Source organism: Chiloscyllium plagiosum, unplaced genomic scaffold (assembly GCF_037043375.1).
Source record: "Chiloscyllium plagiosum isolate Xiang-an unplaced genomic scaffold, Cpla_swu_hap1 HiC_scaffold_6, whole genome shotgun sequence".
Classification (NCBI taxonomy): Eukaryota; Metazoa; Chordata; class Chondrichthyes; order Orectolobiformes; family Hemiscylliidae; genus Chiloscyllium; species Chiloscyllium plagiosum.
The window spans coordinates 18,084,072-18,111,148 of NW_028270144.1; the positions used below are offsets into that span (position 1 = coordinate 18,084,072).

The window sequence follows — 27,077 nt, forward strand, 5'->3', positions numbered from 1 at the left end:
AATAAAGGCAACATCACTCTGATAGCAACTTCTCACTGGTCTTTTAATGATATATAATGTTTTGACACACGCATTGTGTATTTTGTCTGCTTGAGGCTACCATAAACATGTACCAGCAGAGGGAATCTGCTTGGAAGGATCACAAAGGTAACCACAGTTCTTGCAAAGTTAAAAATCACACAACACCAGGTTATAGTCCAACAGGTTTAATTGGAAGCACACTAGCTTTCGGAGCGACGTTCCTTCATCAGGTGACCACAATCACCTGATGAAGGAGCGACGCTCCGAAAGCTAGTGTGCTTCCAATTAAACCTATTGGACTATAACCTGGTGTTGTGTGATTTTTAACTTTGTACACCCCAGTCCAACACCGGCATCTCCGAATCACAGTTCTTGCAGTTTCACATCCAAATGTGATTGAAAGTGGTGGGGGGATATTGGCGAGAAGGGGAAGTAGCTAGGCAAATTCGCCAACTAAGAAAACTACCCTCTACTTGTCACCACACTAATTTAGATCTGGGCAAGAAGGTCCATGGGTTACCTTTTTGATCCACCACCAGTTAAGCCCCTTAAGTGGAGACACGGTTGTTCAGTGGTAAGCACTACTGCCTCAACTCCAGTCTCGGGTGACTATTTGTTTGGAGCTTGCATGTTCTCCCCTGTATCTGTGTGGGGTTTTTCTGGGTGTTCTGGTTTCCCCCCACACTCCAAAGATATGTAGTTTAACTGGATTAGCCATGCTAAATTGTCCACAGTGTCACAGGAACGTGTCAGTTAGATGGATTGGCCCTGGGAAATTACAGGGATGGGGGTGTCGGTCTAAGTGGGATGCCCTTCAAAGGGTTAGTGTAGAATTGATGGGCTAAATGAACTCTATCTGCACTATAAAGATCCTATGGCCAATTAATATGAACTTGAAAGGGCCTCAACTCACCACCAATCAGATCACCTGCCTTCCCAATTGCTGGAATTGAGGCCTACCTTCTGGAATGGGAAACAGTAGCGACCTGCCTGTCAGTTTAAGGTGTAGCCTCCAGTCAGGGGAATAGCTGAGAAGAAAGATGCTAGCATCTCGATGCCAGTCCTCTGCACTTGCCTTCAATGCCACTGATCCTCCTGTTTGCATGACCATAGTCCAGAGAGAAGAGTATAAAATGTACTTGAATTCTCACCACTGGATCTCCTGATGACCAGATTGTCAGAGTCAAAGCACTGGGAAACTCTCCCATGCTTGCTTCTCAGCTCTGAATGAGCTCACTAGCAGGCGATTTAATAAGTTTTCTCAGCAGTAGTGCTGTATATTAGTCACTAACCAACATGCTTAACTCTACACATAAAGAAAATGTAGGAAAGTTCTATTCAAAATTACTCAGGCAGAATATGTAACTCTCTCTGTCCCACAAACTTCACAATTCACACTTTTGTCATGAGGTGCTGAAACTACAGACTTCAGCGCAAAGGATTCAAGCAATTTCACACGTGAAGACCTAGATGTCTTAGTCAAGCCCACTGCAGTGACTGTAATAAGGTCAGCCAGGTGGACCTCATAGATTGAGTTCCCTGATTGGAGTTGTTAATCTGGTTCAATCAGGGAGTCCTGGCTGACAGATAAAAACAGGAGTGTCAGACATCCTGTTCACTCTGAGAGCTGGCTCTGGGAGAGCTGGGTCAGTCTCAAGGGCTCTCCACGTGTAAATAAAGAGGGACTTGGTGAGGGGATACGGACTTTTGTGGAGCTATTTCACCTATAATTTTTATTAATGTGAGGAGCAGACGTGGAGTGAATTGTCACATGAACACTCTTGAATCTGCTGCAACTTGTAAAATTGGTAGTGAACAAATTTCTCACCGTCTAAATATAGGCAAATAGCACAAAAAGTTACTGGATTTGAATATTTGAAACCAATTTTGATTGGTAGCTCTAATCTTTCTCCATCCTTAATATGGTGCTATTTGAAGTGGGAACAGATAATTAAAGATCATGTGCAATAGACAATAGGTGCAGGAGTAGGCCATTCTGCCCTTCGAGCCTGCACCACCATTCAATATGAACATGGCTGATCATCCTTAATCAGTATCCTGTTCCTGCCTTATCTCCATAACCCTTGATTCCACTATCCTTGAGAGGTCTATCCAACTCTTTCTTAAGTGAATCCAGAGACTGGGCCTCCACTGCCCTCTGGGGCAGAACATTCCACACTTCTCTGGGTGAAGACGTTTCTCTTCATCTCTGTCCTAAATGGTCTACCCCGTATTTTTAAGCTGTGTCCTCTGGTTCAGCACTCACCCATCAGCGGAAAGTAACTATATCAGATCAACTTTAATTTTGTAATACCAACACTAGCCATAGAATCAAAGAGCAATGTCTTACAGAAGCAGACTATGTAGTCCATTATACCTGTGCTGGCTGTTTGAAAAAGCTGATGGGAAAACAAATGGAGCCATCCTCCACTGTTTGCTCATAGCCCTGCACAGTTTCCTTTGAAAACATTTGTCCAATGTTCTTTTGAAGGTTATGACTGCAGGTTCAAACAACTCACTGTGTTAAAAAAAATGTTTTCTCCTTTCCTCTGGTGCTTTTGCCATTTAAATCTGTGTTCATCTGGTTACTGACCTTCCTGCCTCTGGAAACAATTTCTCCTCATTCACTCCATCAAAGGTATTCATGATTTTGAATGCAGTGACTTCAAAAAAAGAACAATATAGCAGCATATTGCACCGCCATGCATAAATAGATGCTGGGCTTCCTACAATATATTGAGACAGTAGTTTATAGATTGGAAAGCACTTTGCAATGCCTTGAGGTCATGCAGCGTAGACGCAAGTTCTTAATTTTGCTTTAAAGGCCAATCAGGAATAAACATAATCTGCCTACGCTACACTCAGGCACTTTCTAACAGATGGTTATCAAGCAGAATTGGCAGAATATGCCAGGAATGGTGTGAAGATTGGCACAGGAGGGTGAAGTGCAGTGGAGGAGACCAATGGAAAGGAAAGATAACAAATTTTAAAAAACTTCTCAAGTTCATCTATGCCAAATGTAAATATAATCCGAATTTTTAACTTGAAGAGATTTAAATCTACCATTGAGAACATTTTCTTCATTCTGCCGCATAGCTATGGTAATATTAAATGTCATTTTGACATACAACCAGGTTGTAGTTACTATTTATTCCAGTCAGTAACTCACAGCAGGTGCTAATTTACTGCCTCATTAGTAACATACCAATTTCTCTCCAAATGTGGAGTTCCTGCAGTTTACTGCACCAGTACATCCGGTTACTCCATTTTCTGTGAAAATGGGCCTTGATTGCTCAGTATCACTGTCTATGTACTCGGATGGAACAGTGGACATGGAGGAGGCTAATTGATTAGCTCCTCCAAGGAAGCAGGACAGAAACAATTGAGAAAATGTCCTCAATTACCATTATGTGGTTTCACTTTCTGAGAACACTAGAAGAAGCAACCACAGATTTTAGTAATGTTGCAATAATATCTCTAATTCGTTATAATTATCATAAACTATACAATCACAAGTTAACGGCACGTTGGCCACATTAGGCCAGGTTTTGATTTCATAAATATACTTAAAATTTATTGTCAGGTTCAGGGGACAGAAACAGTTGCACATTCAGCTAAAGACATCTAGAACCAGAACTCCTGGGTCTGTTAACATGCATTCTTTATATCTTCCTAACAGGTTCCCTCATGTGTATCTGGTTGTCTGAAATGTAAAAGAAAATGTCAATTCAACTTTCAATACACTTCCCTATATATGACTGATATATTGTTCCTGTATGTTCTGCTTCAAGGACTTGACTTAAACATTCAACACTCCCAATGTAGTGCTCAGGGAATGCTGCATTTTCGGAGTGCTGCTTTTTGCAGCGTCTGCTCCTCTCAGACAGACACTTGAAAGATCCCGTGGCACTAGTTTGACGAAGAGAAAGGGAATATCCTTGTCAACAGTTATCCTTCAACCAGCATCGCTACATCAGATTATCACCATGTTAATATGTGGGCAGTTACTGAAGGCAAAATTAGCTGATCTGTTCCCAAAATTATGAATGTCATTTTGGTTTAAAATATTTAATTAGCTGTAAAGCACTTTGAAATGTCTGGTGGTACTGAAAGGTGTTATTGCAATGCACGACTTTCCTTGAATTGTTCCTTATTTGATGTTATACAACAGGGAAGAGCCTATTAGGAATTGTTTATACAAGTTCCTATCTTTGTGCCGATACTATTTTTCTATATTGCTTCTCTAAATTAATGTTTTATTTACTTGCTGGGATTTGAAATACAAGGGTGTTATTGAAGTCAGAGGATGGGCTGTTAGCTGAGGTGAATCATCTATTGCTTTCTGACCTTCTGTTTCTTGCAAGATTAAAGGTTCAGTGGGGTTGTTCCAGCCCTCAAAGCCCCAAGCATCCCAGCAGCATATTATTTATCCCCTTGAATTGTATGTTTCTTTTTGTTTTACTGATTTGCGGTGTGACTCTTCAAAACAGCAGCACCATGGGTTGAGGAAGATGAAAACAAAATTACAATCTTTAGACTTTCACTTCAAAGTGCAGGATTAATGCTTAGATGTGCCAATGCATAAGATCCACAATAATTAAAGTGCAGAACTTGGTCAAGTTATGCAACTGAATCAGAGAACCAGACAAGGACAACTGAAGGATGAGTTTACATAGAATCTTCAGCATGGAAATCAGCCACTCAGTCCAACTGACGCATGCTAGTATTTATGTTCCACGGAAGTTCCCTCCTGATCAACCTATCAGCGTATCCCTCTATTACTTCCTCCCTCATGTCTATCCAGCTTTCCCTTCAATATATTCATAAAATTCACCTCAAAGGGGCATTAAAGCCCTGGAGAGAGTGCAAAGGAGATTTATGAGAATGAAACCAGAAATGAGAGATTTTAGATACAAGGAAATATTAGAAAAATTGAGTTTATCCTCCTTGAGCAGAGAAGACCTTATTAAGATGTTCAAAATTCTGAACACTTTTGACAGGGTAAAGAAGGATATTTTGATTCCAATAGTTGGTATGTTAGCAACTAGCTGTCTCAATTTCAAGATTGTCAGCATAAGAGCTAGTAATGAGATGAGGAGAAATTTCTTTACTCAGAGAGTTGTTAGGATTTGAAATGCACAGTCGGGAGAGTTCTGAAGGTGGATTCCATCTGAGGTTTTAAAAGAGAGCTGGATTTCATAGAATCCTTGCAGTGTGAAAGCTGGCCATTCAGCCCACACTGACCCTCCCACCCAATCCCTGTCACCTTGCATTTCCTATGACTACTGCACTTAGCTGGACACTTCAGCATAGCCAAGCTACCTAACCTGTACATTTTTGGACTGTGGGAGAAAACCCACACAGAAACAGGGAGAACATACAAACTCCACACAGACAGCCACTGCAGGTTGCAATAGAACCTATGTCCCTGGTGCTGGGAGGCAGCAGTGCTAACCACTAAGCCATCACAACTCCCATTTGAAAGTGCTGAATTCAAAGGACTATGGAGATAGGACTGGAGAAGGGGTCGAGCTGGGCAACTCATTCAGGAGTTGTACTGTAAATTCTTTGATTCTATGAACTAAACCATCTCATGGTAGCTATTGTCACCACTCTGTGAGTAAAGAGATTTCCCCCACATTCCTTTATGGATTTATAAATCACTTTCTTATGTTGATGGCTCTTAGGTCTCCCCAGCCAGTAAAAAAAAACATTTTTTAGGGCTAAAGGGATCAAAGGGAATGGAGCAAAAGCAGGAACAGGATGCTATTTCGGATGATCAGCGATGATCGTATTGAATGGTGGAGCAGGCTTGAATGGCCTACTCCCGCTCCTGCTTTCTATTTTTTTATATCTATGTTTCTTTACCTATCCTATCAAAACACTTAGTAATTTTAAAAACTTCTGCTTTGGCCCTTTATTGTATGGAGAAAACAGCACAAATTTGATCAGCTCATAGAAGTATAGAATCATAAATTGATTACACGCAGGAGGCCATTTGGTTCAATGTATCTGTGTTGGCTCTCTGCAAGAGCAACTCAGCTGGTCCCACTCACACACCCATGGCCTACTGCCCTGTAAACTGTTTCCTTAACAAATAGTCATCCAGTCCCCTTTTGGAAGCCACAACTGAAAGTGCCTCTGCCAGACTCTCAGGCAGTGCAAACCAGGTCCTAAACACTCACTGTGAAAAATCAATTTTTTTCCCCACATGGCCATTGCTGCTTTTGCTCATCACCTTAGATCTGTACCCTTCGGTTTTTCATCCATCTGTCAATGTGACTAGCTTCTTCCTGTTGATTCTGCCCTGTGCCCTCATGATTTTGAACATCTCTAACAAATCTCCTCCCAACTTTCTCTTTTAAATGAAGAACAAGCTCAGTTTCTCCAGACTGTTCGTGAACCTGAAGTCCTTCATCCATGATGCGGAGGTGCCTGTGTTGGACTGGGGTGGACAAAGTTAAAAATCACACATCATGTTATATCCAGTAGATTTATTTCAAAGTTCAAGCTTTCAGAGTGCTGCTCCTTCATCAGGTAGCTAGCTAGCTGAAAGAGAAGAACTCGAAAAGCCTGCACTTTGAAACAAACTTGCTGGACAACCTGGTGTTGTGTGATTTTTCACTTTGTCCTTCATTCATGGAATTCATAATCTTTTCTTCAACTTCTCTAAAGCCTTCAATTCCTGTCTGTAGCATGATGTCCAGATCTGCGCACACAATACAATACAATATGGCAGACTCAGTACTTTACCATAGCTTTCTTACATTCATATTGGATGCACTGAATTTCAAACTCCCCCAGTGGCATATTGCAAAGCTGGGTGATTATAAAATACAGCACAGGGCTTTCCTGCTGTTTATTCTCCCACTGCTGACCTGGATGACATTTTTTAAAGGGGTGGTAGAAGCATTGGCAGCTCACCCAAATGATCAAGGTTCTTCAGTAGCTTACTGATGGTCATTTAAATGTCTCATCACATTTTATTTATTTTAACTTAGCAGGGAGGGTCACGTATATGGGAAGCCCAGTTCCTTCAGCTGTACAAGATGGCATTGGGCAGTATTGGGAGCCTTCTTTGCATATCAAATTTGCCCACTGGAAGCAGCCCACTGCCCTACAAAGGTCTCACTTTACACTCCTCTGTGTCTTCTAGAACCTGCCAACACATCCTCCTCAACATCTCCCGAGTGCCAGCCAGTGGAATTTATCCCATAACCCTTAACATTCATTGGAGTTGAGTTCCAACATCCACCCATTCTGGGGGTCTACCTGTAGTTTCAAAGTGGCTACCAATCTTACCAGGTTCTTTTGGGACCACAGAGCCATTCAACTAGTTTGTAGCTCTCTGAAGTGGGACCTCCTATCAATGATGGGCAGAATTCCAAACTCCAACCTATTCACAACCAACAGAATGTTAAATGCACAGCCATGCAGCCACCCATCCTCTGGGATGACTCTTCTAGCCGGGATCAGGGACCATAGCACTCTGTTAATTCCAGCCCCATGTCTATCCATAAAATCTTGCTAACTTCTTTCTTAATTTGCCCCGCCACCTTTAACAGTATGTACACACATGCCCCTCAGGTGTGGCTGCTCTTGAACCCCATTTAGAATTGTATCCTTTATTTTATAACTCATCACACCTCTCTGCATTAAGGTTCATCTGTCGCTTGTCTCCCCATTTCACCAGCCTCTCTGAGCCCTCTAGATCTATCACTAATCTCATCGCAGTTCACATTCTTGGGATTAAAGGGCAGGATTGAGCTCGATGATCAACCATGATCATATTGAATGGTGACACAGGTTCGAGGGGTTGAATGGCCTACTCCCACTCCTATCTTCCATATTCCTGTTTCTATTTAAACCACAACCTACAAAAATGCACAAATTCGCATGTAGTTTGTTGGAGAAGCCCCGCGAATGTTGAAATCAGTGAGTGTGGAGCTCATTAAAAATAGGAAACACAATTTGTTTTGCCTGCTGATATTGATGTTTGTTTTTACTTATTTTTTGGCACAGATAGTCGAATTTACATTTTGTGATTTCGTGGATACAGAGGATTTACTGTCATGTGAACTTTTAGTCAATACTTTAAAAACTGGACAATTCTAAGCTGTTAGGAATAGTTGCCCCGAATCATGTGAGCTTCGGCATTTGGACTATACACAGCATCATGTACCTAATTTAGTATGGCCAGTCACAGCCTTACAGGAAATTCACACATCTTTGTTTAAGAACAGGTCAATGCTAAAGACTATGCAATTTCTAGACTGCCTGATGTTTCTAATTGGATAATAGAAGAGATGAAAATTTAACTCATGACAAATAGAAGTGAATGGCTACAGCAGCTCCCCATTATATCTTGCTTGGTTCCCCTATCCAAGGAGATGACCTGGGGTGTGCAGTGAGAGAGGGACTCACTGAAATCCTTGTGAAAGGATTCCTGAAGAAGGGCTCATGCCCGAAACGTCGATTCTCCTGCTCCTTGGATGCTGCCTGACCTGCTGCGCTTTTCCAGCAACACATTTTTCAGCTCTGATCTCCAACGTCTGCAGTCCTCACTTTCTCCCCTATCCAAGCCAGACTGAGTGGAGTTCAGAAGTTTTAACTTACAACAAAGAATGCAGAATCGCCAACGCAACCTCTCATTTGGAAAAAAACCTTTGAACTTGTGAAAAAAAAAGCCACAGGGTAAGACAGCCATGTTTTCTTTAAACATGAGCATCTAGGAACTGTTTCAGACAAATCCATCAGAACCATCAGTTGTCAGCACATCTGAGACCTAGACTCTGAAAGTAGCTGCAAATTATCAAGCTGACAAAATACTTAAACTGTTCCAGGTTAAAATTCACTGGAAAGTCAGCCGCCTTGATATTCAACTACAAGAAGTTTTACAGTCTGCTGTGAACCCTTCACTTCACAAAACTCTCACCTCAAGTTTAAAGCCTTAAATTAATTCCAGGTATCACAGGCCTACCACACCAGAGCTTATAAATCAATGCCTGAGTTTACAAGAATCTGCAAAAGTGTATTTGTGGGTGAGAGGGAGAGAGAGTGTGTGACATTGTGTCCAGTCAAGGTACATATTTGAGAATAAAAATTGTCTTTAGATTTAAATTCATGAAAGCTTGCTCCTGAAATGCTTAATTGGAAAACAAACTTACTAAGAGTTAAAAAAGACACATCCCTTTCCAAACAAATCACATTGATTCAGTCAGGAAGAAAGAACATACATTCTGTTCATCACATGGCTTACTGCTGCCTCAGAGTGCCAGGGACCCGGGTTTGATTCCAGCGTCAGGTGACTGTGTGAATTTGCACATTTTCTCCGTGTCTGCGTGGGTTTCCATCGGGTGCTCCGGTTTCCTCCCACAATTGAAAGATGTGCAGGTTAGGTGAATTGGCCAGGCTAAATTACCCAGGGTGTAGGTTATTAGTCGGCGGTAAATGTAGGGGAATGGGTCTGGATGGGGTTACTGTTCGGAGGATTGGTTTGGACTTGTTGGGCTGAATGACCTGTTTCCATACTGTAGGGATTCTAATTCTAAAATATGTCTATAAGATGACTTTTTGATTCCCTTTTTTGTTAGCTGCCAATTTCTTCTCATACAGTCTTCCTGTTTCTCTCGTTTTATTTCATTTCCCTGCTACATTTCTATAGTCAACTTGGTTCTTGAATGAATTGTCCGCCTGATGTCAGTGATATACACACTTTGCCTGCTTCGCCTTACTCTCTATTACTTTCACCTTCGATGAAGTTCTGCCTTTGGTGACCCTGCCTTTCCTCTTCTTGGGAAGGTACCCTGAATGTACCTGAACCATCTCCTCTTTAACGGCCATTCTGTGGCTGTTTTGCCTACCAACCTTCGACTCCAATTTCCGTGGGTCAGATTAGTTCCATCCTCATTGAAATTAAAGCTCCCCTATTGATTACTTTTACTCAGGATTAGTCCTTGGCCCATTTCATAGCTGACCTAAACTTTATGGTATTTATTACAGGTCAAATTCTAAAATAGAATAAAATAGAATAGAAATTTATTGTCACGTGAACCTTTACATGAAAAATACAGTGAAACGTTTTGAAGTTCTCTCAATCATCAGTATATTTCTTCCTGCCTCAGTTCTGTAATCATTAGCCCCTTGCTCAATGAAAATCCACCAATTTTAGTGTTGAAATTTTAAATTTGGCTTAAGCCTCAAAAATGTTTTTGGTGGGGTGAGGTAGCTCCAGATTTTTATCCCTTTTGTGTGAAGTACTTCCTGACATCTCACCTGAATGGCATGGCTCTATTTGTGAGTCTCTGAACCTTTCTCCTGGCTGTTTCAGCAAAGGCAAAAAAAAGACATTAGTCCTATTATACAAAATGAGGATCTGAGCAGTTCCCAAGGAGCATAAATAGGACGATTAAACACAGAGGTATATGAATACCTATAACTGATTAAAAGAGAACATTAGTGGAATAATAAACATCACATAATTAAGTTCAATTAAAAATAGAAAAGAATAATGGAGAGTCAAAGATTAAGGTCAAGGATAGTTTTCAGCTGGGATTGGGCCCACGTTAATTCAGTAGAAAAACGGGACATTATTTCAACAATAACGTCTCTTCAGGTCGACAGTGGATAGAGTATAAACCTACTAAGAAAATTAAGGCCATAAGTTTAGAATCATTGAATTGTAGAAAGCTACAACAAAAAAGAAAGTGCAGTCAACAATAAATTGAACAGGGAATTCTGGAGTAGTTGCTATAAATAAATGCATTTAAGGGGAAACTTGATAAATATTTGTAAGAGAAAGGGATGGAAGAAGAAGCTGATAGGTCAAGATGAAGCAAGCTGAATGGACACTCATGGATTAAACAGCAGCATAGACGTCCTGGTCCAAATGGCATATTTGGGGGCTGTAAACTTTCTGTAATTATATGTAAAAATGTTTTATTTTAAAGTGGCCTTGATTGATGCTAAGTGAAACTCCAGCCTCCTCCAATACTTCTAGCAGCAAGTTGACAGAAGCTCTGGAGAATGGTGTGAATGGAGGAGAATGATAAATGAGCATCACCCCACACCCAAATGCTCACTGACCTACATTGCTGCTCAGTTGGCAATGATTCAAATTTAAATTTCTCATCATCATCTTCAAATTGATCCCTGGCCTCACCCCTCCCTGACTCTTATGATGATATGAAGTAAATTAATCTTTAAAACCTCATCAATCAACTAAATTTTGGATTGAGAGACAAATAGTTAAAATAGAGTCATAGAGATGTGCAGCACGGAAACAGACCTTTCGGTCCAACTCCTCCATGCCGACTAGATATCCCAACCTAATCTAGTCCCACCTGTCAGCACCAGGCCCATATCCCTCCAAATCCTTCCAGATGATTTCAACTCATCCAAATATATCCATCCAAATGCTTTTTAAATGTTGCAATTGCACTAACCTCCACCACTTCCTCTGGCAGCTCATTCCCTAAACGTACCACCCTCTGCGTGAGAAGTTACCCCTTACGTCTTTGTTATATCTTTCCCCTCTCACTCTAAACCTATGCCCTCTAGTTTTGGACTCCCCCCACCCCAGGGAAAAGACTTTGTCTATTTATCCTTTCTATGCCCCTCATGATTTTGTAAACCTTCGTAAGGTCACCCCTCAGCCTCCAATGCTACAGGGAAAACAGCCCCAGCCTGTTCATCCTCTCCCTATAGCTCAAATCCTCCAACCCTGGCAACATCCTTGTAAATCTTTTCTGAACCCTTTCAAGTTTCACAACATCTTTCTGATAGGAAGGAGACCAGAAATGCATGCAATTTCCAAAAGTGGCCTAACCCAATGTCCTGTACAGCTGCAACATGACCTCCCAGCTCCTGTACTCAATACTCTGACCAATAAAGGAAAGCATACCACACGCCTTCTTCATTATCCTATCTATCTGGGACTCCACTTTCAAGGAGCTATGAACCTGCACTCCAAGGTCTCTTTGTTTAGCAACACTCCCTAGGACTTTACCATTAAGTGTATAAGTCCTGTTAAGATTTGCTTTCCCAAAATGCAGGACCTCGTATTTATCTAAATTAAACTCAATCTGCCACTTCTCAGCCCATTGGCCCATCTGATCAAGATCCCATTGTAATCTGAGGTAACCTTCTTTGCTGTCCACTACACCTCCAATTTTGGTGTCATCTGCAAACTTACTAACTATACCACTTATGCTCACATCCAAATCATTTATGTAAATGAAAAAAAGTAGTGGAGCCAGCACTGATCCTTGTTGCACTCTACTGGTCACAGGCCTCCAGTCTGAAAAACCACCCTCCACCACCACCCTCTGTCTCCTACCTTTGAGTCAGTTCTGTATCCAAATGGCTAGTTCTCCCTGTATTCCAAGAGATCTAATCTTGCTAACCAGTCTCCCATGGGGAACCTTGTCAAAAGCTTTGCTGAAGTCCATGTCCACTGCTCTGCCCTCATCAATCCTCTTTCTTAGTTCTTCAAAAAACTCTGTCATGTTTGTGAGACATGATTTCCCACGCACAAAGCTATGTTGACTATCCCTAATTAGTCATTGCCTTTCCAAATACATGTACATCCTGTCCCTCAGGATTCTCTCCAACAACTCCCCCACCACCGACATCAGGCTCACTGGTCTATAGTTCCCTGGCTTGTCCTTACCACCCTTCTTAAATAATGGCACCATGGTAGCTTCCAGTCTTCTGGCACCTCACCTGTGACTATCGATGATACAAATATCTCAGCAAGGGCCCCAGCAATCATTTCCCTAGCTTCCCACAGAGTTCAAGAGTACACCTGATCAGGTCCTGGGGTTTATCGACTTTTATGTTTTTCAAGACATCCAGCACTTCCTCCTCTGTAATATGGACATTTTTCAAATATCACCATCTATTTCCCTACATTCTATATCTTCCATGTCCTTTTCCACAATAAATACCGTTGCAAAAGACTCATTTAGTATCTCCCCCATCTCCTGTGGCTCCACACAAAGGCCACCTTGCTGATCTTTGAGGGGTTCTATTCTCTCCTTAGTTAACCTTTTGTGCTTAATGCAGTTGTAAAAACTCTTGAAATTTTCCTTAACTCTATTTGCCAAAGCTATCTCATGTCCCTTTTTTGCCCTCCTGATTTCCCGCTTAAGTATACTCCTACTGCCTTTATATTCTTCTAAGGTTTTATTTGATTTATCTTGTCTATATCTGACATATGCTTCCTTCTTTTTCTTAACCAAACCCTCAATTTCTTTAGTCATCCAGCATTCCCTATACCTACCAGCCTTTACTTTTATCCTAACAGGAATATACTTTCTCTGGATTCTCGTTATCTCACTTCTGAAGGCTTCCCATTTTCCAGCCATCCCTTTACCTGTGAACATCTGCCCCCAATCAGCTTTTGAAAGTTCTTGCTTAATACTGTCAAAATTAGTCTTTCTCCAATTTAGAACTTCAACTTTTAGATCTAGTCTATCCTTTTCCATCACTATTTTAAAATTAATTGAATTATGGTTGCTAGCACCAAAGTGCTCCCCCACTGACACCTCAGTCACCTACCCTGCCTTATTTCCCAAGAGTAGGTCAAGTTCTTCACCTTCTCTAGTAGATAGTCCACATATTGAATCAGAAAATGTGCTGGGACCTTTTAAAATGGATAACAAAGTCACCTGACAGGAAAATAGCCAAACTCACGCCACATTCAACAGAATGACTAATGGCTCGGACTGCTGACCGCACCAAGAAAACACCATCTGAGAGGTAATTATCTTGACATTAAAATCAATTGGAAGGTAGGGCTCAAATTGAGTCATAACTGTCTCTGCAAGGAAGTGAGACTTCTTGACAGCAGGCATTTCTGGAACAACTATTCAAATCTAAAACTTATTATGCAAAGAGTAGGATTGAATCTAGACATCCCACCACACACCACCACATCCATATCAAAGACTGACAAGGGAACTCTGACAGTGAATGATGAAAATCCTTTCTAAAAGTGGATTGCTTCTACTGGGGGCCAACAGTTAGGTTTTCACCCATCAAACCTATCACTGACACAGCAAGGCACTAAAAGATGCAGGTACTGTGCATTGATGGAGTGGTGACCACAGACAGACCTACTCAAAAGACTCCTTAGAAATGCAAACTGGAACCAGTATTTAAAGGGAGCATTCAAAAGCTTTTTGACAGATAATTGAAGAGAAGTTGTCGTCTAAAAATTCTCTCTTTGAAGTAGTTGGCATCTAGTTCCCATAGAAACAGCTATAGAGAAAATGATAAAGGAACCAAGAATTTCAGTAACCGCAATATTCTATACAGCTGATTGCACCTAAGAAATCTGTTAGCTGACATCAGTCTCAAAGACAATCAAAGATCTGTGATCTTTATATTCTTTTAGCCTTTTTCATTTTGATCATTGAGTGTAGCTGCATGTGTGCACATGTGCATGATGATGCACGTATTGGTGTGTATCTGGGCCCAAGTGACTGCACAAAGGCCATATGCTTGTTGACAGGCTTTATTGTTAATGAATTTAGACTTTGACTGATGCAAGAAAACATTGTTAATTGATTTCTTATTGCTCACAGGAAAACTAGGACTTTCCGATGTCTGCTGTCAAGGAGTTCTGATAAGTAAATTCCAAAATTTCATCCCACTGTCAAGAATCTGAATTTTGGCCTCTTGGATTCTCTAGCCCACCTAACTCCCCATTCCCAGGCGCACAATTCTGGCCTTTAGTTCCACAATCCTATGAGGGAAAGGTGGCAGGGGATGGTCAAGTGTGGTGTAAACTGAGCGTAAAATGGAAATTTATTAAGAAGTTGGATCCAAGCTGATAATTTCAAAATATTACTGATATAGGGCAAGACTTGGCCAGCCAATGCATTTTCAGGAGTAGATTGACATATTTAATATATGAACAATGTGGGAATTCTTAGATAGGATCATAAAATCACGGAATGGTTACAGAACAGATGGAGACAATTTGGCCTTTCTGGTCCATGCTAGCTTTTTATAAGAGCAACCTGGCCAGGCTCAATTCCTCACCATCTCCCCATAGACCCATATTTTAATTTCACCTCAGTGCTTATCCAATCCACTTTTGAAGGCCATGATTAAACCTGCCCCCACCATTCTCTCAGGCAGTGTATTCCAGATCCTAATCACTCACCAAATAAAAATGCTTTGGCTTGTGTCACATTTGCCAATCATCCTGAGAACTTTGGTTCTCGATCTTCCCACCAGTAAGATCTTTCCCACGGGTGCTTCGGTTTTCTCACATAGTCTGAAGATGTGTAGGTTAGGTGGATTGGCCATGCTAAATTGCCCCTAGTGTCCAGGATGTGTAGGCTAGGTGGACTATCCATGGTAAATGCAGGGTTACTGGGATAGGGTGGGGTGATTACTCTGAGTGGGATGCTCTTCAGAGGGTCAGTGAAACTCAATGGGTCAAATGGCCTGCTTCCATACTGGAAGGATTCCATGATTCTACAACAGATTTTCCTTCTACACTGTGTCTGAACCACTCAAGATTTGAAACAAAATCTTTATCAAAACTAATGAATCTACTTTGGAAGTTTAAGTATGACTGGCTGGTGATTCTGAGCCTGAGGAAATCATACAACTGCATTGAGGTGATGAGACAGAGAGAACCCCGCCCCAGCATTGCACCACAAGCTTCATGTGAAAACTCAGATAAGATCTTCACTGGGGTCAGAATTCACCACCCCTTTCCCCTTTCCTCCCCCTTCTCTTCCTCATTCCACTGCCTCTTCTGGACAGCTCCTGCCTGCTGGAAGCCAACATTGGCAACCAAGTTGAATGTCAGTAGGGAACTGGTAGTGTCAGAGAATATGAGGGAACTCAAATTTCAGGTTTTCACTCCACCTAACCTATGTCCCTCCAATGCTTGTGTTCAAATACTATGTAAGTAAACAACCCTAGAAGGAATATTTAATAAATAAATACTTGGTAGTAGAGAATATAAACAATGTTGAAAGACATTGAAGCATTTTCTCCTCATTACAATCAGGACATAAGTAACAGACTTGAACAAAGACACCGTTGCTTCAACATCAACTTAAGAATCATAGAACCCTGACAGTGTGGATGCTGACCATTTGGTCCATTAAGTCCCTCTGAACAGCATCCCAACACCCCCCTCCCCCAACCTATTCCTCATATCCATTGCTAATCCACTTAGTCTGCACGTCCCTGGACACCATAGGCAATTCAGCATGACTAATTCACCTAATCTGCACATCTTGGACTGTGGGGGGAAACCGGAGCACCCAGAGGAAACCCAAGCAGATACGGAGAGAATGTGCAGACTCCACACAGCCAGTCATCTGAAGCTGGAATCAAATCTAGGTCCCTGGCACCGTGAGGCAGCAGTACTAATCCCTGGCCCCTTTTAGCCTCTTTCCAGCATTGTTTAAGAATTTATTCAAATAAATCTCTATTTCCCTATCAATCCTTCCACCATGTCCAATCCAAAATGATCACAGGATAAATTAGAAATTATTTGAACTCAATAGCCTGACTTTTTTACATTCTGATTATACAATTACGCATTTTGCATTGTTATTTGTAACCAACAGCAACCTCTGGTATCTTTTATTCAGCTTCACATTTCACAGTTGTGCTCTGTGCTCACCCTCAAAATTTCTGACTAATATCTAATTAACAGTTAGATGATGAATCCCAATTAGTTCCAACAGCCCTGCCAGTAAAAGATTAATAATAATCCTACAAAGATCAAGCTAAATGAAGACAATGCCCAAGGCCTTTCCCTTAATCACGAAGACAGAAGCCAGAGAAAAGGGATGTTTTGGCCAGGAGACATTGCATGTTACTTGAGCACTTTTAACCGAATACAGACTTTATTGTATATTAGCACAAAGCCTGTAATTTAACAGAAATTAAAACTCTTAAAACAGACAGTTCAAATTAAAGCTAATTAGAACACTTTATAGACTGCTCTGTGTCTGTGCACTGAAACTTGATTTATGGAGCTTTAAGATAAATACTGATAATCACATATGCTCACAAGAAAGAAAGCCATGTATTTATGTGACATTCCTCGCTAACACTGTATTCTCTGAACTGTGGGGATTGAAATTTTGCATTAACTAAAGGATGTGAGTGCTGTGTGTTCACTGAACTTGGGAGAGTGAGCACTCTGTGTTCATTGATCGCAAATGAGTTAATGCTCTGTATTGTATAAGAGTTCAAGTATTAATGCTAAGAAGTGCCTGAACCATCATTTCAGTAAAGATGTCACATAGACTTGATGGCAGAGCAGCTTTGTATGTGAAAGCAGTAAAGTTTAACAGTAAGACCTCCTCTATAATAATGTTTATCATTAGAGAACTGAGGAACTGAAACATTAACTCTGATTTTTCTCCACAGATGCTGCCTGACCCGCTGAGTTTTTCCAGCAATTTCTGGTTTTGTTTCAGATTTACAGCATTCGTAGTTCTTTTGGTTTCTGTCATATCAATGTAAGCTGTGACTAGTTGCTAACATGCAGTAAACTACTTCCTGTGCAACACATGGTCCTCACTTCGTTAGGCCAATAAATCAATTATCTCTAAATTAAAACAAACAACTGTGGATGCTGGAAGTCTGATGCAAGACAGAATTTGCTAGAGGAACTCAGCAGGTCTGGCAGCATTCATGAGGACAGAAACAGAGTTAATGTTTTGGGTCCAGTGGCCCTTCTTCAGTGCTGTTGAGTTCCACTGCTGTACATATACAATCTGAGTCAGCTTTAAGTTACCTGCTCATGCAGATAGTCAGCAGGATAAAGCTGAACTTGAAGGTAGCAGTGTAAGTAGATCAGGGCAGGACTTATACCCTTAATATTAAGGTCCTAGGGAGTGTTGCTGAACAAAGAAACCTTGGTGTGCAGGTTCATATTCCTTGAAAGTGGAGTCGCAGGCAAACAGGGTAGTGAGGAAGGCATTTGGCACATTTGCTTTTACTGGTCAGTGCATTGAGTACATAAGTTGGGATGTCATGTTGCAGCTGTACAGGACATTGGTTCATCCAGTTTTGCAATACTGCATGCAGTTCTGGTCTCCCTGCCATTGGGAAGATGTTGTGAAACTTGAAAGGGTTCAGAGAAGATTGACAAGGATGTTGCCAGAGTTAGAGGGTTTGAGCAATAGGGAGAGGCTGAGTAGGCTGGGGCTATTTTCCCTGGAGTGTCGGAGGCTGAGGAGTGATCTTACAGAGGTTTATAAAATAATGAGGGGCATGGATAGGATAAATAGACAAGGTCATTTTTCCCAGGCTAGGGGTGTCCTAAACCAGAAGGCATAGGTTTAAGGTGAGAGGGGAAAGGTTAAAAAAGGACCTAAGGGGGCAACATTTTCATGCAGAAGGTGGTACGAATATGGAATGAGCTGCCAGAGGAAGTGGTGGAGCTGGCACAATTGTACCATTTAAAAGGCATCGAGATGGGTATATGAATAGGAAGCGTTTAGAAGGTTATGGGCCAAATGCTGGCAAATGGGATTAGATTAATTTAGGATATCTGGTCAGCATGAACAAGTTCGACCAGAGTGTCTGTTTTCATGCTGTACACCTTGATGACTCAATGAGTAGAAGCCCTTGTGGTGAGATTCAACATAGAATAATCTGCAGATAATGGTAAAAGCATTTCAGAGCTGGTAAAAGCTGAGCAGCATCAGAAGAATTAGGAACTCCCTGGAGGAGGAGAATGAGTACCTCCAAGCAGTGACAATCATGGTGGTGGTCTATTTGAGCTGTCCTGAGTTTGGGTTCAGTCAGTGAATAAACAGACATTGGAGGCTCTATGACTAAATTTCAGATCCTGGTGGTCAAGGAAAAGCATTTTTTTTTCAAAAATGGCATTGTAGCACATGCTGAAAATAGGAAAATTCAGGAAATTACTTACAGCTCAGTGGAGCATTACAATTATAGCCTGTAGGAACAGTGAAACACAATAAAGGGAATCGAGGGCCACAACAGTAAATTAAACAGTAAATTAATTAGACAGTCCTTCATTTAAACCTTATTAAAGGCAGGAAGCATGTAGGGATTGGGAATCATCTTGAAAAAATATTAAAGAAGCAGATCGCAACCTTCAGAGCTGCAAATTAAAGCCATGATTAAAGCAAACCATGTTTATTATAGCTGCAGAGAGCAGGATTTGTTTCTTAAAGCCGTTAAAAGAAATGGAAATCATTTAGTCAGGCTGCAAACAGGGATTCATCCAGAGAATCCACAACAAAAAAGCAGGATCAGTCCATCAGAGGCCCAAGACTGTTTCAGTACCCCATGCCCTCCCATGCTATTTCAGCTCCCACCCTTATATCTCGAATTGTCCTCCCTCACAGGGATTGTCACCTCTGTATCCCAAAATGCTGGATCCAATCCTCAACTTGGAGATACCCACGTTCCCAAACAGAGCTCTGCCTCCTGGTATTTAGGTACTGGGGGAATTCCACCCATCTTCTCTGTAACAATTGCCAGCATATCAGCGTAACATGCAATAAACTGCTTCTTGTTCAATACAAGAACCTCTTCTACCATGACTAGGAAGTGGTCTTTACTCTACCACCAGTAGACCAAGTAGGTACTGTCGAGCCCAACATTGAAAGAGGATGATGGTAGCAAATCCCATCTTGGTAAGGTACAGTTTCAATTTAGCTGTACCCTGTATTCACATTCTGCTTTTATTCTGATTAATTTAATACAGAGCCATATGTAAGAAGAGCATAGGGACACTTGGTCAAAGGGCAAGTTTCAAGAAGCTTCTTAAAGTAAGGATGAGGGGGTAGAGTTGCAGAGTTGAAGAAGGAATTTCAGAGTCAATGGCCCAGCGAGCTGCATGTAAGACTTTTAATTGATAATGAACCACAAGATATTCAGATTAGTGACCAAATATTTAATCCACATCAGATATAGAATATTATCGAAAACTGTTAGCTAATTTCATTAACTCAGTTTTTACATGATTGATCAAATTGGTCAAACTAATGGAAATCTTGTCAATACCAGGAGTCCTTTTCTTGAAGCTTGGAATTTGCTTGGATACTCAGCCTTACACTTTCCTGTGTAATGTTGCTACCTGGACTAATTGGCTCCACAATCACTCACTGTTAGTTAAACCTTTGAATTCACAAAGACTTTTCCAAATGTAATAAAGGTACCTCTTTCTAAACAGCTGAGTGTAGCAATCTAACAAATATATACAGCAAGCGCTGTGTATCCTAGTTACTTGTTTTGGCAGAGACAGAAGCAAATTAGTTGGAGAGTCTGGAATCCTCTAGAATAATTAGACATTGACCTGGCAACTTCTTATTTCCAATATAAAGGCAGATTTTCCACTATGTATCTCAAAGGATTAGAAACATGTAGCACAGGAGAACTTTGAGCCCATTGACCTGTGCTGTCTCTTTGATAGAGTCATACAATTAGGTCCACACGCCAACTCTTTTGCCATAGCCCTGTGATTTTTTTTTAAAATCCAACTTGCTTTTACTGTTGAATCTGTTTGCATCACCTTTTCAAGCAGTGCATTTAAGATCACGACTGTGTAAAAGCATCTTTCCCTCCACTTCTTTTGCCAATAATCTTACATCTGTACCCTCTGGTTAGCAAAACTACAAGCAATTGAAACAGCTGCTCCTTATTTACTTTATTAAAATGTTGTAGAATTTAGAACCTAGGCAATAGGAGCTCCACCATCCAAACACGCCATGACTGATTTTTGCCCTCAGTGGCATTTTCCTGCATTATCCCCATATGCCTTGATGTTTTAAATATTTATAAATCTATCAACTTCTGCTTTGAATGCACTCAACAACTGAAAGTCTGTAGTTCTCAAATTTCCAGAGCTTAAAGAAGAGCCATTCCAGTTTGTTCAGTTTCTCCAAGTGACTGAGATTGCACCCCCTCTGATAGATCTCCTCAGCACCTTCCTCAAGGCCTTGACATCCTTCCTGAGATGCAGTGTTCAGAATTGGGCACAATGTAGCGGCTGGGATGTAACAAATGATTTACAGAAGTTTGGCATAACATTCCTAATTTTGTATTCTACAACTCTGTTCACCAAGCCAAAGACCCAATCTGCTTTTTTTAAAGTGTTCTCAACTGGTCCTGTCACATTCAAAGATTTGTGTACATCCATTACCCTGTGTTTCTATTCCTGCAGCCATTTCAAACTATACTGTGTATTACATTATACACAAAATAAAAGCGTTCTTAAACAATAGAAGCTATCATGAGGACGGAGCTATCATGAGAACGGAGCTATCATGAGAACGGAGCTATCATGAGGAGGTTTTACTGAATGAGAGTGGGACAGGCCAGTGGGCCTTCATGTTTGTGATATCTTTAATGTTAATTTATCTAGGCAGCTTAAATTAAAGTTTTCTTTCAGGAAAACTAAGAAATTCCCCCAAAAATGTCTTACATCACATCTGCGGTGGCACAATGGCTAGCACTGCTACCTCACAGCATCAGGGTCCCAGGTTTGATTCCAGCGTCAGGTGACCGTGTGTGTGGAGTTTGCATATTCTCCCTGTGCCTGTGTACGTTTGCTCCGGTTTCCTCCCATTGTTCAAAGATGTGCAGGTCAGGTGAATTGACCATGCTAAAATGCCCATAGGTTTAGGTGTATTAGTCAGAGGGAAATGGGTCTGGGCGCGTCACTCTTCGGAGGGTCAGTGTGGACTTGTTGGGCTGAAGGGCCTGTTTCCACACTGTAGGGAATCTAATCTAATCACACCAACTTGGATTCTCAACTGGAGTTTGCACAGATTTTTGTTGAGATTGGGATTAAGCTTCTCCTGTCAACTTGATTCGGTAAACTGGATCCACTCATAACCTATTTGCCCCACAACAGGGAGAATTAGCCGGAACAACAACAGGGTCCCCATGTTCTCACTTTGCACCCAACAGCTTCTACATTCAAAGAATCATCCTAGCTATTTTTGCCACCACCAAACCCCTCCTCCCTTCCCTCTACTTGGCTTGTTCTGATGCTAACATTTCCAGCCTAGGCCTTCTGCAATGCTCCAGAGAATTTCAATAAGAGCTGAAGGAACAGTACCTTCTTTTCTATTTAGACACATTATAGCCCTTAGGACTGAGCATTGAGTTCAGCATCGTAATAGTGTGAACTCAGTCGTCCATTTTGATTATCCCTGCTGCACCCCATCCTCTCTGTTTTGTTCATACGGTGTGTGCTTTCAGAAGATCTAATCTATTTGCTATTATTCACACCTACCATTAACACCTATTTTGCATTTCTCACCCTCCTTTTCTACCATAACACTCCCTTTGTCTTTCATGTGATACCCTCATCATCTGTTCCACTTGCTCCTCCTACTTCATCAACAGCATATTAAAAGAATCATTTCCCAGCTGCCTTCCACCCCGCAGAAGAGTCATATTGGACTCAAGATATTAACCTTGATAGATGCTCGCAGATCTACCGGGTGTCTTCCTAATATGCTTTTATATTAGGAGGTATCAGCCAACAAGAAAATCAGATAGAGTCATATAGCGCAGAAGTAGACCCTTCGGTCTAACTCATCCATGCCAACCAGGTTTCCCAAACTTAACTAATCACATTTGCCTGCATTTGGCCCTCATCCCTCTAAAGTTTTCCTATCCATGTACTTGTCCAAATGGCTTTTAAATGTTGTAATTGTACTTGCTTCTAACACTTCCTCTGGCAGCTCTTTCCATACATGCACCACTCTCTGTGTGAGAAAGGCTGTCCTTTAGCTGCCTTTTGCTGAAACATTACATCCCAACTCCTGTACTCAATGCTCTGGCCAATGAAGGCAAGCATGCCAAGCGCCTTCTTCACCACCCTGTCTACCTGTGACGCCATCTTTAGAGGAAACAGGAATAAATCCACACAGACATGGGGAGAATGTGCAAACTCCACACAGTCACCTGAGGCCAGAATTGAACCCGGCTCCTTGGCTCTGTGAGGCAGCAGAGCTAACCTCTGAGCCACTGTGCCTCTCCCATTGGTGGAGCTGGTTTAAGGAACAGATATTGCGTATCCTTGATAGGTATGTCCCTGTCAGGGATGTCCCGTGGTTTACTAAAGAAATTGCATCTACCAACTTCCGCATAAACCGCATATTCCGCTGACATTTCCGCCACCTCCAAACAGACCCCACCACCAGGGATATATTTCCCTCCCCACCCGCTTCCACCTTCCACAAAGACTGTTCCCTCCGTGACTACCTGGTCAGGTCCATGCCCCCCAACAACCCACCCACACCTCCTGGCACCTTCCCTTGCCACCGCAGGAATTACAAAACCTTCTCCTACACCTCCCCCTCACTTCCATCCAAGGCTCCAAAGGAGCCTTCCACATCCATCAAAGTTTTACCTGCACATCCACCAATGTCATTTATTGTATCAGTTGCTCCTGATGCGGTCTCCTTTACATTGGGGAGACTGGACGCCTTCTCACAGAGCGCTTTAGGGAACATCTCCAGGACACCCACACTAATCAACCCCACTGCCCGGTGGCTGAACCTTTCAACGCCCCCTCCCACACTGCCGAGGACATGCAGATCCTGGGCCTCCTCCATTGCCACTCCCTCACCACCCGACGCCTGGAGAAAGAACGCCTCATCTTCCGCCTCGGAACCCTTCAACTCCAGGGCATCAATGTGGATTTCACTAGTTTCCTCATTTCCCATCCCCCCCATCTTACCCAACCTGCTAGCTCAGCACCATCCTCATGACCTGTGGGCGGCACAGTGGTTAGCACTGTTGCCTCACAGCGCCGGAGACCCGGGTTCAATTCCTGCCTCAGGCGACTGACTGTGTGGAGTTTGCACGTTCTCCCAGTGTCTGCGTGGGTTTCCTCCGGGTGCTCCGGTTTCCTCCCACAGTCCAAAGATGTGCAGGTCAGGTGATTTGGCAATGCTAAATTGCCCGTAGTGTTAGGTAAGGGGTAAATGTATGGGTACGGGTGGGTTGCGCTTCGGACGGTCGGTGTGGACTTGTTGGGCTGAAGGGCCTGTTTCCACACTGTAATGTAATCTAATCTAGTAATCTAATCTGTCCTACCTGCCAATCTTCCTTCCCACCCTATCCGTTCCACCCTCCTCTCCGACCTATCACCTTCATTCCCATCTCCATCCACCTATTGTACACTTGGCTACTTTCTCCCCCTGCCCCACCCCCCTCCCATTTATCTCTCCACCCCGGAGGCTCCCTGCCTCATTCCTGATGAAGGTCTTTTGCTTGAAACACTGATTTTCCTGCTCCTTGGATGCTGCCTGACCTGCTGTGTTTTTCCAGCACCACTCTAATCTAGACTCTGATCTCCAGCATCTGCAGTCGTCACTTTCACCTAAATTGCATCTCTTGTTAAGCGGAAGAGGGAGACTGATATGATGTTGAGACAAGATGGTTCAGATGAGGCAATGGAGAGTAACAGATTAGCTGGGAAGGATTTAAAGGGAGAGTTAAGAAGAGCAAGGAGAGGACATGAGCAGTCTTTAGCAGGTAGAATAAAGGAGAACTCTAAAGCTTTCTATAGGTATGTGAGGGATAAAAGGATGATTGGGGTAGGAATAAGGCCAGTCAAAGGCAGAAGTGGGAAGTTGTGTGTGGACCCTGTGGAGATAAGAGAGGTGCTAAATGAATATTTCTCATCTGTTTTCACTCAGGAAAAGGAGAATATTGTAGAAGAGAAGTCTGAGATATGGGCTATTAGAGTAGAAAGGATTGATGTTAGTAAGGAGGAGGTGTTATCAATCCTAGTTGTGAAAATAGATAAGTCCCCTGGACCAGATGGAATTTATCCAAGGATTCTCTGGGAAGCTAGGCAGAGATGGCAGAGCATTTGGTCTTGATCTTTGAGTCTTCGTTGTCTACAGGTTTAGTACCAGAGGACTGGAGGATTGTAACTATTGTGCCTTGTTTAAGAAGGGCAGTAGAGATGACCCAGATAATTATAGATCAGTGAGCCTTATGTCTGATGTAGGAAAAGTTTTGGAAAGGATTATAAGAGATAGGATTTATAATCATCTAGCAACCAACAATTTGATTGGAGATAGTCAACATGGTTTCGTCAAGGGCAGGTCGTGTCTCACAAACTTCTTTGAGTTTTTTGAGAAGGTAACCAAGCATGTGGATGAGGGTAGGGCAGTTGACGTGATGTATATGGACTTCAGTAAAGCTTTTGATAAGGTTCCATGTGGTAAGCTTTTGAAGAAAATGTGGAGGGAGGCAGGGGATTGATTTAGCAGTTTGGATTAGAAACTGGAATGTGGTTCTGTTCGCCGAGCTGGGAATTTGTGTTGCAGACGTTTCCTCCCCTGTCTAGGTGACATCTTCAGTGCTTGGGAGCCTCCTGTGAAGCGCTTCTGTAATCTTTCCTCCGGCATTTGTAGTGGTTTGAATCTGCCGCTTCCGGCTGTCAGTTCCAGCTGTCCGTTGCAGTGGCTTTCTGTAAGCATGCAGTGAGTTGTGGTTGATGGAAAATATTCAGCCTGGAGTCCGGTTACTAGTGGTATGCCACAAGGATCTGTTTTGGCACCATTGCTATTTGTCATTTTTATAAATGACATGGATGCAGGCATAGGTGGAGGGGTTAATAAGTTTGCATAAAGTCTGTAGAGTGGTGGACTGTGTGGAAGAATGTTGCAGATTGCAGGGGGACTTGGATAAACTGCAAAATTGGGCTGAGAGGTGGCAAATGGAGTTCAATGCAGATAAATGTGAGGTGATTCACTTTGGGAAGAATAACAGGAAGGCAGAACATGGGGTCAATGGCAAGATTCTTGGTAGTGTGGATGTCCAGAGAGATCTTGGTGTCCATGTACATAGATCCCTGAAAGTTGCCACCCAGGTTGATAGTGCTGTTAAGAAGGCATACGGGTGTTAGGTTTTATTGGTAGAGGGATTGAGTTCTGGAGCCGTGACGTCATGCTGCAACCATACAAAATGCAAGTGCTGCCACACTTGGAATATTGTGTGCAGATCTGGTCGCCCATTACAGGAAAGATGTGGAAGCATTGGAAAAGGTGCAGAGGAGATTTACCAGGATGTTGCCTGGTCTGGAGGGAAGGTCTTATGAGGAAAGGCTTCGGGACTTGGGTCTGTTCTCATTGGAGAGAAGAAGGCTAAGAGGGGATTTAATAGAGACATACAAGATGATCACAGGATTAGATTGGGCGGTCAGTGAGAGTCTTTTTCCTAGGATGATAACGTCGGCTTGTATGAGAGGGCTTAGCTGCAAATTGAGAGGTGTTAGATTTAAGACAGATGTCAGAGGCAGGTCCTTTACTCAGAGAGTGGTAAGGATGTGGAATGCCCTGCCTGTCAATGCTGTCAATGTAGTTAACTCAGCCACATTAGGGGCATTTAAACAGTCCTTGGATAAGCACATGGATGATGATGAGATAGAGTAAGGGGATGGCCTTAGATTAGTTCACAGGTCGGTGCAACATCAAGGGCCTGTTCTGCGCTGTATTATTCTATAGAGTCATACAGAAGTACAGCATGGTCCAAATCATCCATCCTGACCAGATATCCTAAATTAATATAGTCCCATTTGCCAGCACTTGGCCCATATCCCTCTCAACCCTTTCTATTCATATACAGATGCCTTTTAAATGTTATAATTGTATCAGCCTCTACCACTTCCTCTGGCAACTCATTCCATACACGTACCACCCTCTGCGTGAAAAGCTACCCCTTAGGTGTCTTTTATATCTTTTCCTTCTCACTCTAAACCTATGCCCTCTAGGTCTGGACTCCCCACCCTAGGGAAAAGACTTTGTCTATTTATCCTATCCATGTCCCTCATGTTTTTACAAACCTCTATAAGGTCACCCCTCAGCCTCTAACGCTTCAGGGAAAAAAGCCTCAGCCTATTCAACCTCTCCGTACAGCTCAAACTCTCCAACCCTGGCAACATCCTTGTAAGTCTTTTCTGAACCCTTTCAAGTTTCACAACATCCTTCCGATTATGCGTGAACATTTATAAAATACAGGTCGTTCTGCTATAATGCATGTTTCATTAACACAAATCCACG

At 42.2% G+C, this 27,077-nt stretch overlaps 1 protein-coding gene across 1 annotated transcript in view; it reads right to left on the reverse strand.

The window, feature by feature from the left end:
* Positions 1–27,077, reverse strand: part of itgbl1 (integrin, beta-like 1) — a 230,631-nt gene that overhangs the window by 47,422 nt on the left and 156,132 nt on the right. The gene's annotated exons all lie outside the window — the stretch shown is intronic.